We start from the raw sequence: 8,351 nt of genomic DNA on the forward strand, positions 1-8,351 counted from the left end.
GCTGGAATCGCTGCCAGGAATTTTTCTGCTTGAATCTGTTCATATTTCCACCAAGTAGCAATCATCCCCCACTCCTTTTGCAGCCCAGCAATCTCAGTTACAAGAATGATAAAACAAGACCGGAGCTGAAGCTTGCTTTTTCGCCCGTTCAGCAAGTAACCGTGTCTTATCTATTCCGCTGGGTTAGGGAAGATACTGCGCTTTGCTGGTGTTACTGTCCATGAAAGGAGGCGCGGTCCCCAGCCATTATGGGCAGGAACAGAGTGAATACCACTGAGACGGGGTGTGGTTGATGAACGCAAGGAGAATCAAGAAGCCAGCTGTAACTGGAGGGGCAAGAGTCCAGTGGACATTAGTTCCTGTAGGCAGACAGGTAACATAATGGAGGGCAGAGATCAAGCGGAGCCTTATCATTTCTTGAGGACTTTGGTCTTTACTCTGATAAAATGAGGAGACTTTTAAGCAGGGAAGTAACTTTACACGACTTGAGTGTTTTGCGAGAGCCCTCTGCCAGCTCTGTGGAGAATATTTTTTATGGAGAAAAGAATGGAAGCAAGGAGATCTATGAAGTCCCTCTCATCATGCTACATATCAGAGGTAACTGTGGCTTGCACAGGATGGTGGTATCGAGTTGGTGAGGAGGAGTCACAGTCTGGGTACATATTAAAGATAGGTTCAAGAGAAATTCCTGAGAAAATGGATGTGAGGAGCGAGAGAAAGTAGAATCAATGATGACTTTGAGGTGTTTTGCTAAAAATTGGAAGGATGGAGCTGCCATTAACTGAAATGGAGAAGATTGGAAGTAACAATTTTATTAGGGAAATAATGTGAGTTCTGTTTCAGACATGCTAATTTTTAGATGCCTAGTATAAAACCCTCAAGTCTAATGCTAAGGAAGGAAGTGAATATACAAGCTTGGAGTTTAATGGAGTGGTCTAGACTGCAGATACACATTTGTGAGTTGTAGTCACATAGATGTTATTTAAGTTATGAGAACAGATGAAATAACCAGGTAGTGAGCATATACAAAGGAGGTCCAAGGACAAAGCCCTGAGACATCTCATTATAAAAAAAAGAATGGGTGAGAAGAGAGGAAATAAAAGATGTTGAGAAGGAGAAGCCAGTGAGGTAGAAAGATAATCAGGACAGCGGTATCTTGGAAGACAAAAAAAGAAAATATTTTAAGAAGGATAATTGCCTATGGCCCCTGAGAAATCAAAGACTTGGAAGTGATCACTAATTTTAGATATTTAGAGGTCACCGGTTATCTTGACCAGAAGTTTCCATAAAGTAGTAGTGCCAAAAAACCTGAACGTAGTGAGTTTGAAGAAAAATTATAGGAAAGAAACTACAGATAGTAAATCGTTATAGTTCTCTAGAGATTTTGTATGAGGTTATCTGAGAAATAGGGCAGTCGCTAGAGGAAAATGTTGAGGCAGAGAAGCCCTTTTAAGATAGGAGTCAAATAGTATATTTGAATATGAGATTCATCCAATAGTCAGGGGAAGATTGTTCTAGTCAATGCAGATAAAAATCTCTTTTAGTCATTAGTAATACTGATAAGAATACAAGAAAATTCCTCCCCATGAGGATACTGAAGAATTTTCCAAAGTTCTATAATAGCAACATGTCACAAACAGATTTTAATTGCATGTTTGTCTTTTCTTTTATTTTCTCTTTTCAGGACAAAGATACATGAAGACTGGTTATAGAATTATCCTAAAATTTAAAATGGGGGAAGAGATCATGAGATGTCTACTTCAGAGTAACAGACTTGGCAATCCACTAGCTTGCCATGTCATTAGTTTCATTTAATAGATGCTGCTCCACTGTCAGCCTGGATCACAAAAGTGCCACATGCTTTTGGAGGGTGGCCATATTTTCCAACATGTAATAGTGACTCCCAACAGCCTGCCCTATGTGACTGGAACAGAGCTCTCAAAGGCAGCCAATCCATGGGCTGGCAAGTAACCTGTAAGAAGACCTATAACCTGATCCTCAGTAAAAATCTCTGCCCCAAAAGTGGTTCAATTATTTAGATATGTGGACCACATGGATTTTTTAGGGGGTAAATCGGAATTGGAAAAAGTAAAGATAATCAGACAGTAGACAGAAGAGACATAATAGATTCAAAGAGAAAATGATGCTGAGAGATTTACTCATTCACATTAATTCCTGATTTGCCAGCATATGAACTACTGCCCTTGAGTAGGTTCAAGATAATCTAGACCCTCTATACATCTTGTTAAATTAAGAGACTCTTCTAGCTGGAGTATAGGTGACCTTATCCCTAAAACCCTGATTGGGTAACTCCCACTCCACCTAGGTTCTAGATAATGGAGGGAGGGAAGGGAGATGGAGAAAGCTAACACCAAGTGTGTCCTCCTACAAACTTTTGTAAAAGGGCCATGTGCCTTTCCTGCTCTATTGGCCCAACATCTCTCGAGGCCCATATCTAAGGTGATGTTTGCTCCTCTCCCCACCTTCTCTTCAAGCAAGTGTCCTCTTTACTTTAGACAAAGAGAAATTAATCACTCATCGTCTGTGAGTATACTATGAGTCAGATACTGCATTAGTCACTGGGATAACAGCTGTGAACAAAATAGACAGAAATTTCTTTCTTTTCTAGTGGCAGGTTTACAGAATTATTTGTGAAATGAAGTTGCAAATACAATGCTAGGTGATGTGATAATAAATGCTAAGGAGAACAATTAATCTGGGAAGGACATTAGGGGTAAGTTTTTATTTTCAATTTCTAAATGGAGTATTAGTGACATTTGAGCAAAAATCTGAAGGAAGAAAATGAATGAGCCATGAGAATATCTAGGTAAAGTCATTCCAGACATAGGATATAGTGCCCGCAAAGACCCTGAGGTGGTGTTTACTTTGCATATTTGAGGAACAGCAAAGAGGCTAATTCTGCTGGGGTAAAATGAATGATATTTTAATGTACATATCAGTTACCTATTGCCACAAATATACTGCTTAACAAATGATCCAAATTCAGTACCTTAAAACAATTAGAATCTACTTACCTTGCTAGTCTATGGTTTACTAATACAGGTTGGAATTGACCAGACTGTTTATGTCCCAGCTGGGCTGACTCACATGTCAGGTGAACAACAGACAATCAGCTAATCTTCATACATTACTTATTTTCCAGTATGCTAAACCCAGGCAAGTTCTCATGACAATGGTTCAGGGCAAAAGCAAGCAGGGGAAAACAACTCCCCCTCCTGTAACAAGTATATAAGCAATTATAGCAAGGTTGTAGGATATAAGGCTAATATACAAAAGTTAATAACTTTCCTATATACCAGAAATGAACAATTGGAATTTGAAATTAAAAACCCAATATGATTTACATTAGCACCCCCTAAAATGAAATAGGTATGAATCTGAAAAATGTTGTATAAGATCTATATGAGGGAAATTACAAAACTCTGATGAAAGAAATCAAAGAAGAACTAAACAAATAGAAAGACATTCCATGTTCATGAAGAGAAAGCCTCAATATTGACAAGATCTCAGTTCTTCCCAACTTGATCTACAAATTCAACACAATCTCAATGGAAATCCCAGCATGTTATTTTGTGGATATTGACAAACTGATTCTAAAGTTTATATGGAGAAGCAAAAGACCCAGAACAGTCAACACAATATTGAAAGAGAAGAACAAAGTCAGAGGTCTGACACTACCTGACTTCAATACTTATTATAAAGCTACAGTAAGCAAGACATTGTGGTACAGGCAAGACAATAGATACATAGATCAATGGAACAGAATAGGGAGCCCAGAAATAGATCCACACAAATATAATCAGTTGATTTATGACAAAGGAGCCAAAGCAATACAATGGATAAAGGACTGTCTTTTCAACAAATAGTGCTGGAGCAACTACACATCCACAAGCAAAAGAAATAAATATAGACATGGACTTGACACCTTTCACAAAAATTAACTCAAAATGGATCATAAACCTAAATATAAAACACAAAACCATAAAACTCCTAGAAGATGACACTGGAGAAAATCTAGATGATCAATGAGTCTGGTGATGGCTTTTTAGATACAAGACCAAAGGCACAAACCATGAAAAAACATTCAATAAGCTAGACTTCATTAAAATCAAAAACTTCTGCTCTGCAAAAGACACTGTCAAGAGAATGAGAAAACAAGCCACAGACTGGGAAAAAATATTTGCATAAGATACAATTGATAGAGGACTGTTATCCAAATATACAAAGAACTCTTAAAACTCAACAAGAATATGAACAATCTGATTTAAAAGTGGGCAAAAGATCTGAACAGACACCTTACCAAAGAAGATGTACAGATGGCAAATAAGCATACGAAAAGACGGTCAACATTATGTGTCATTGTGGAAATGCAAATTAAAACAGTGAGGTTACCACCACACACCTATTAGAGTAGCCAAAATCTAAAACACTGACAACACCAAATGATGAGGAAGATGTGGAGCAACAGGAACTCCCATATATTGCTGGTGGGAATGGAAAATGGTACAACCACTTTGGAAGAGAGTTTGCAGTTTCTTACAAAACTAAACACACTGCTAACAACCATATGATACAGCAATTGAGTTCCTTGGTATTTACCCAACGCAGTGAAAACATATATCCACAGAAAAACCTGCTCACAGGTGTTTATAGCCATTTTATTCATAATTGCCAAAATTTGGAAGCAACCAAGATGTCCCTTAGTAGATGAGTAGATAAATAAAGTGTGGTACATCCAGACGATGGAATATTATTCAGCAATAAAAATAAATGAGCTATGAAGCCATGAAAATATATGGAGGAACATTAAATGCATATCACTAAGTGAAAGAAACCAATCTGGAAAGACTACATACTGTACACTTCAACCATTTGACATCTGAAAAAGGCAAAACTATGGACACAGTAAAAAGATCAGTAGTTGCCAGGGGTTAAGAGGAAGAGAGGGATAAATAGGCAGACCATAGAGGATTTTTTAGGGCAGCGAAACTTTCTGTATGATACTGTAATCGTAGACATATGGCATTATATGTTTGTCAAACCTATAGAATGTACAACACCAAGAGTGAAACCTCATGCAAACTATGGACTTTGGGTGTTGGTGCTGTGTCACCATAGGTTCATCAGTTGTAACAAATGAACCATTCTGATTTAGGATGTTGATAGTGGAAGAGATTGTGTGTGGCAGGGGAGGGGATATGTGAGAACTTTCCATTCGATTTTGATATGAACCTAAAACTGCTCTAAAAAATAAAGGCTATTTTAAAAACAAACAAAAAAGGAAAACAAGCAAGCAGAAAGAGCAAAGGGCTTATTCAAGAATCTTCTTTGTCAAGTTTGTTAACATCCCTTTGGCCAAAGTAAGTTGCAGCGCTCAGCCCAGAGAGAGTGGGAAGGCACTACAAGGTCACATGAAAAACAGCATAGATAAAGGGAAGGGAGAAGGAATGGGATCCTTAAGGCAATAAACCCACCACAAGGAGCTAATTATTTCTCGTGGATTTGATGCAGAAAGGTCAAAATAAAAATCATCATTTTTATTATGCAGTTATGTGCTCCACATATTCCAGTTTCTGACCCTAATTCCATCACCACCCCAGCCATAATCATGATCCATCTGCCAGTTACAGCATCCCTAAGACTCACCAATCCCTCACCCTGTCCTTAACTCCATCTCTGCTATCCATCCCATCATTGAACTGAAAGTTGAAGGTATCTAAGACAGATGGAAAGAAAACGAAAGAAAGAAAGGAAAAGAAATAGAAAGGAAGGAAGGAAGAAAGTGATTTTGCTTTTAGTCCAGAGTAAAATGTTGAGAACATAAACCAGTCACAAACTTAGGAAAAGACTGATTGTTCTGTAGCCATGATAAATGTAGCCACCAGAATGGATTTTAAATCAGTTCATTCTATCAATGATAAAAACATTGTGTGAACATACTCTTGCACGACAACCAATCAGTGCCAACACTTCTGAAAGTCAGCCAGTCAGGGATGGACTCACTTCAACAAACATGCCTTTGAGTGCCACCCAAACAACAGCATTCTCTCCCAAATAACCAGGCTTCCACCGGTTGTGTCAGTCAATCCACTCAGCCTCTGACAGTCCTTGCTTCCCTAAGTCCCTTCCCCCTGAAAACATCATCCATGGGCTCTCTCAAAGGAGCTGTGCTTCACCACACAGCTGTCTCCTTAAACAAGCTTTGACTTTGTGTTTCAAGTATTGAGGGGTGGTTTCCTCATCCTTTGAAAATGCCCCTTTGTCAAATCTAAAACATCTAAATTTCATTTTTTGCTGGGATTATATTTGTCATTAATTTTTCATTTTTGAAATTCTTTTATATTCTATACAATAATGTGGCCTCTGCAATCACAGTGTTTTGTCATAAATGGTGACTTTGGTAGGCTTTAGTTCCTTTATATAAAAGTACATTAACCAAATTCGGCAAACAAAATCCCAACGTTTGAAAACACACTCTGATGGTGAGGCTTCATACATTCACTACAAGTATTTGCCAAGTACCTACTTTTCGTTCAGAACTGTTCATGGTCCTAGAGATCCATAAGAAAAAAAAAATCTGTCCCCTGGAAAAAGCTGACTAATCATTTTAAAAAGGGAGTTGGGGAGAAGAATAAGCAATGTGTCCGATGGTGATTATTTTGGAATAAGCAATAGCGACTTCAACAGTGTTGAAAAAGCAGCGTAAAGGACCAGGAGACAATCAAATAGATGAAGCAGGTAAGGGCCACACTGAGACTCCGTCACTGGACTCTGGGAAAAGGACAAGGAAATCGGGGCGCTCAGAGGCTCAGGGGCCATCAGACACATCTTTAATGCCACCTCTACTCTCCTTCTCTAATTTGCTAAAATTTCTATCTGAAAGTTTTATGACACTTTTTCCATAAGTTGTTTTTTTCTTTTATTTTTTCCTGCCTTTGAAGAGGGAGACAAGGAAGGTAAGTGTAACTCCTGAGGATTCAGAGATACAGTCAACATTTAATCCCAATTTAATGTCAGAGAGGTTACTTCCGATGTATGAGATGACTGAGCAAAGTTAATTTTTATTCAACAGAAAAGAACAAAAGAGGTACTTTCTTGGCCCGTACGGGGATCGAACCCGCGACCTTGGCGTTATTAGCACCACGCTCTAACCAACTGAGCTAACCGGCCACCTGATAGGCATCGACTTTTAATTAAGAATGTAATAAGTATGGGTATTCTTCTGTTTGTTTAAAATCAAAGAAAATCTATCTTTTCCTTTTCCAAAGGAGACTTTTGCTTTTAATTTTAACCAAGATCAAGTAACATTGTTTCTTCTAGCCTCTCTTTTGCTTAAGATTTCCCTTTTCCGCACTCCCGCGAAAAGAAAAAGACAAGACGAAACTCTGCCTCTGGTAGAAGAGAACTTTGTCTCTGCTGGAAAGTCGACTTTCTCTAACTCATCGATTTCGTCCCGAGAAAACGCAGGGAAACATTCACAACAGAGGCTTCCTTCTTCCCACCCTGGGAAAGATCTGGAAGGAGAAGCTGGTTGTCGGAGATTTACTTCCAAATGGGCAGATTATGAAACTGACCCTCCAGCTGGAATGGCTGCTGGGTTTGGTCCTGGCTCCCGGCAGGAGGATTCCTCTCCGTCCCAGAAGGAAGGAAATCTCCGGCAGATCCGGATTCCTAAGGACTCGGGAGATGCTCCTTCTCTGCGCTCCCCTAACGACGCCCGGAGGTGTGAATGTCTGCAGCTTCCCTTTGCGACTTTATTATCATTACCTGCTTGTGTTTCTCTATCTTTTCCTTCAGGACGAGGACTGTGCTGTCTTCATTCCTCTCTTACTCTCAGAGCCCGCATAGCTTGGTAGGTTCTCAGTCATTTAATTTAACGAATGGGGGAAAGGTGTCCAGGATAGTCATTTCTGCTACTGATCTGGTCTTTGAAATCGAGCGCGAGGATACCCTGTCAATTCTCACCAGGAATTTCCATTTTGTCTTCTTTCCAGAAAGTCACTTTCAACAGAAATCAATTCACCTCCTCCCCGGTGGCGTGTTGGTGGGAGATGGTGGAGAAAGATGCCCTTTAATAACAGCTCGGAGATCTCCGTCGGCCGGAGAGAACTTTCCCTCCCAGTTCCCGCCGCTCTCGCTCCAGGAAGAATTCCAAGGACTTCCTTCTCAGCCAGGCTCCTTCCGCGGCTCTTCTCATCCGGCCGCGCCTCGGGCTCCTGGCGCTCAACTCGCTCAGCCTCCTGCAACCCAAGGGTTCCCAAGTTCATCTTGGTGCGCAATGCTTTTGACACACGAAACACACAACGACTGCGATACACCCGGGTTTAGCA

The 8,351-nt window shown here is 39.9% G+C and overlaps 1 non-coding gene across 1 annotated transcript; it reads right to left on the bottom strand.

Moving 5' to 3' along the window:
• Window positions 1–7,117: 7,117 nt before the first annotated feature.
• On the bottom strand, window positions 7,118–7,191 carry TRNAI-AAU (transfer RNA isoleucine (anticodon AAU)). The gene has a single exon. It is a non-coding gene; the product is annotated as a tRNA-Ile (tRNA).
• Between the last annotated feature and the right edge of the window lie 1,160 nt (window positions 7,192–8,351).

The sequence above is a fragment of the Equus caballus genome, chromosome 20, assembly GCF_041296265.1.
Source record: "Equus caballus isolate H_3958 breed thoroughbred chromosome 20, TB-T2T, whole genome shotgun sequence".
In the NCBI taxonomy this organism is placed as follows: domain Eukaryota; kingdom Metazoa; phylum Chordata; class Mammalia; order Perissodactyla; family Equidae; genus Equus; species Equus caballus.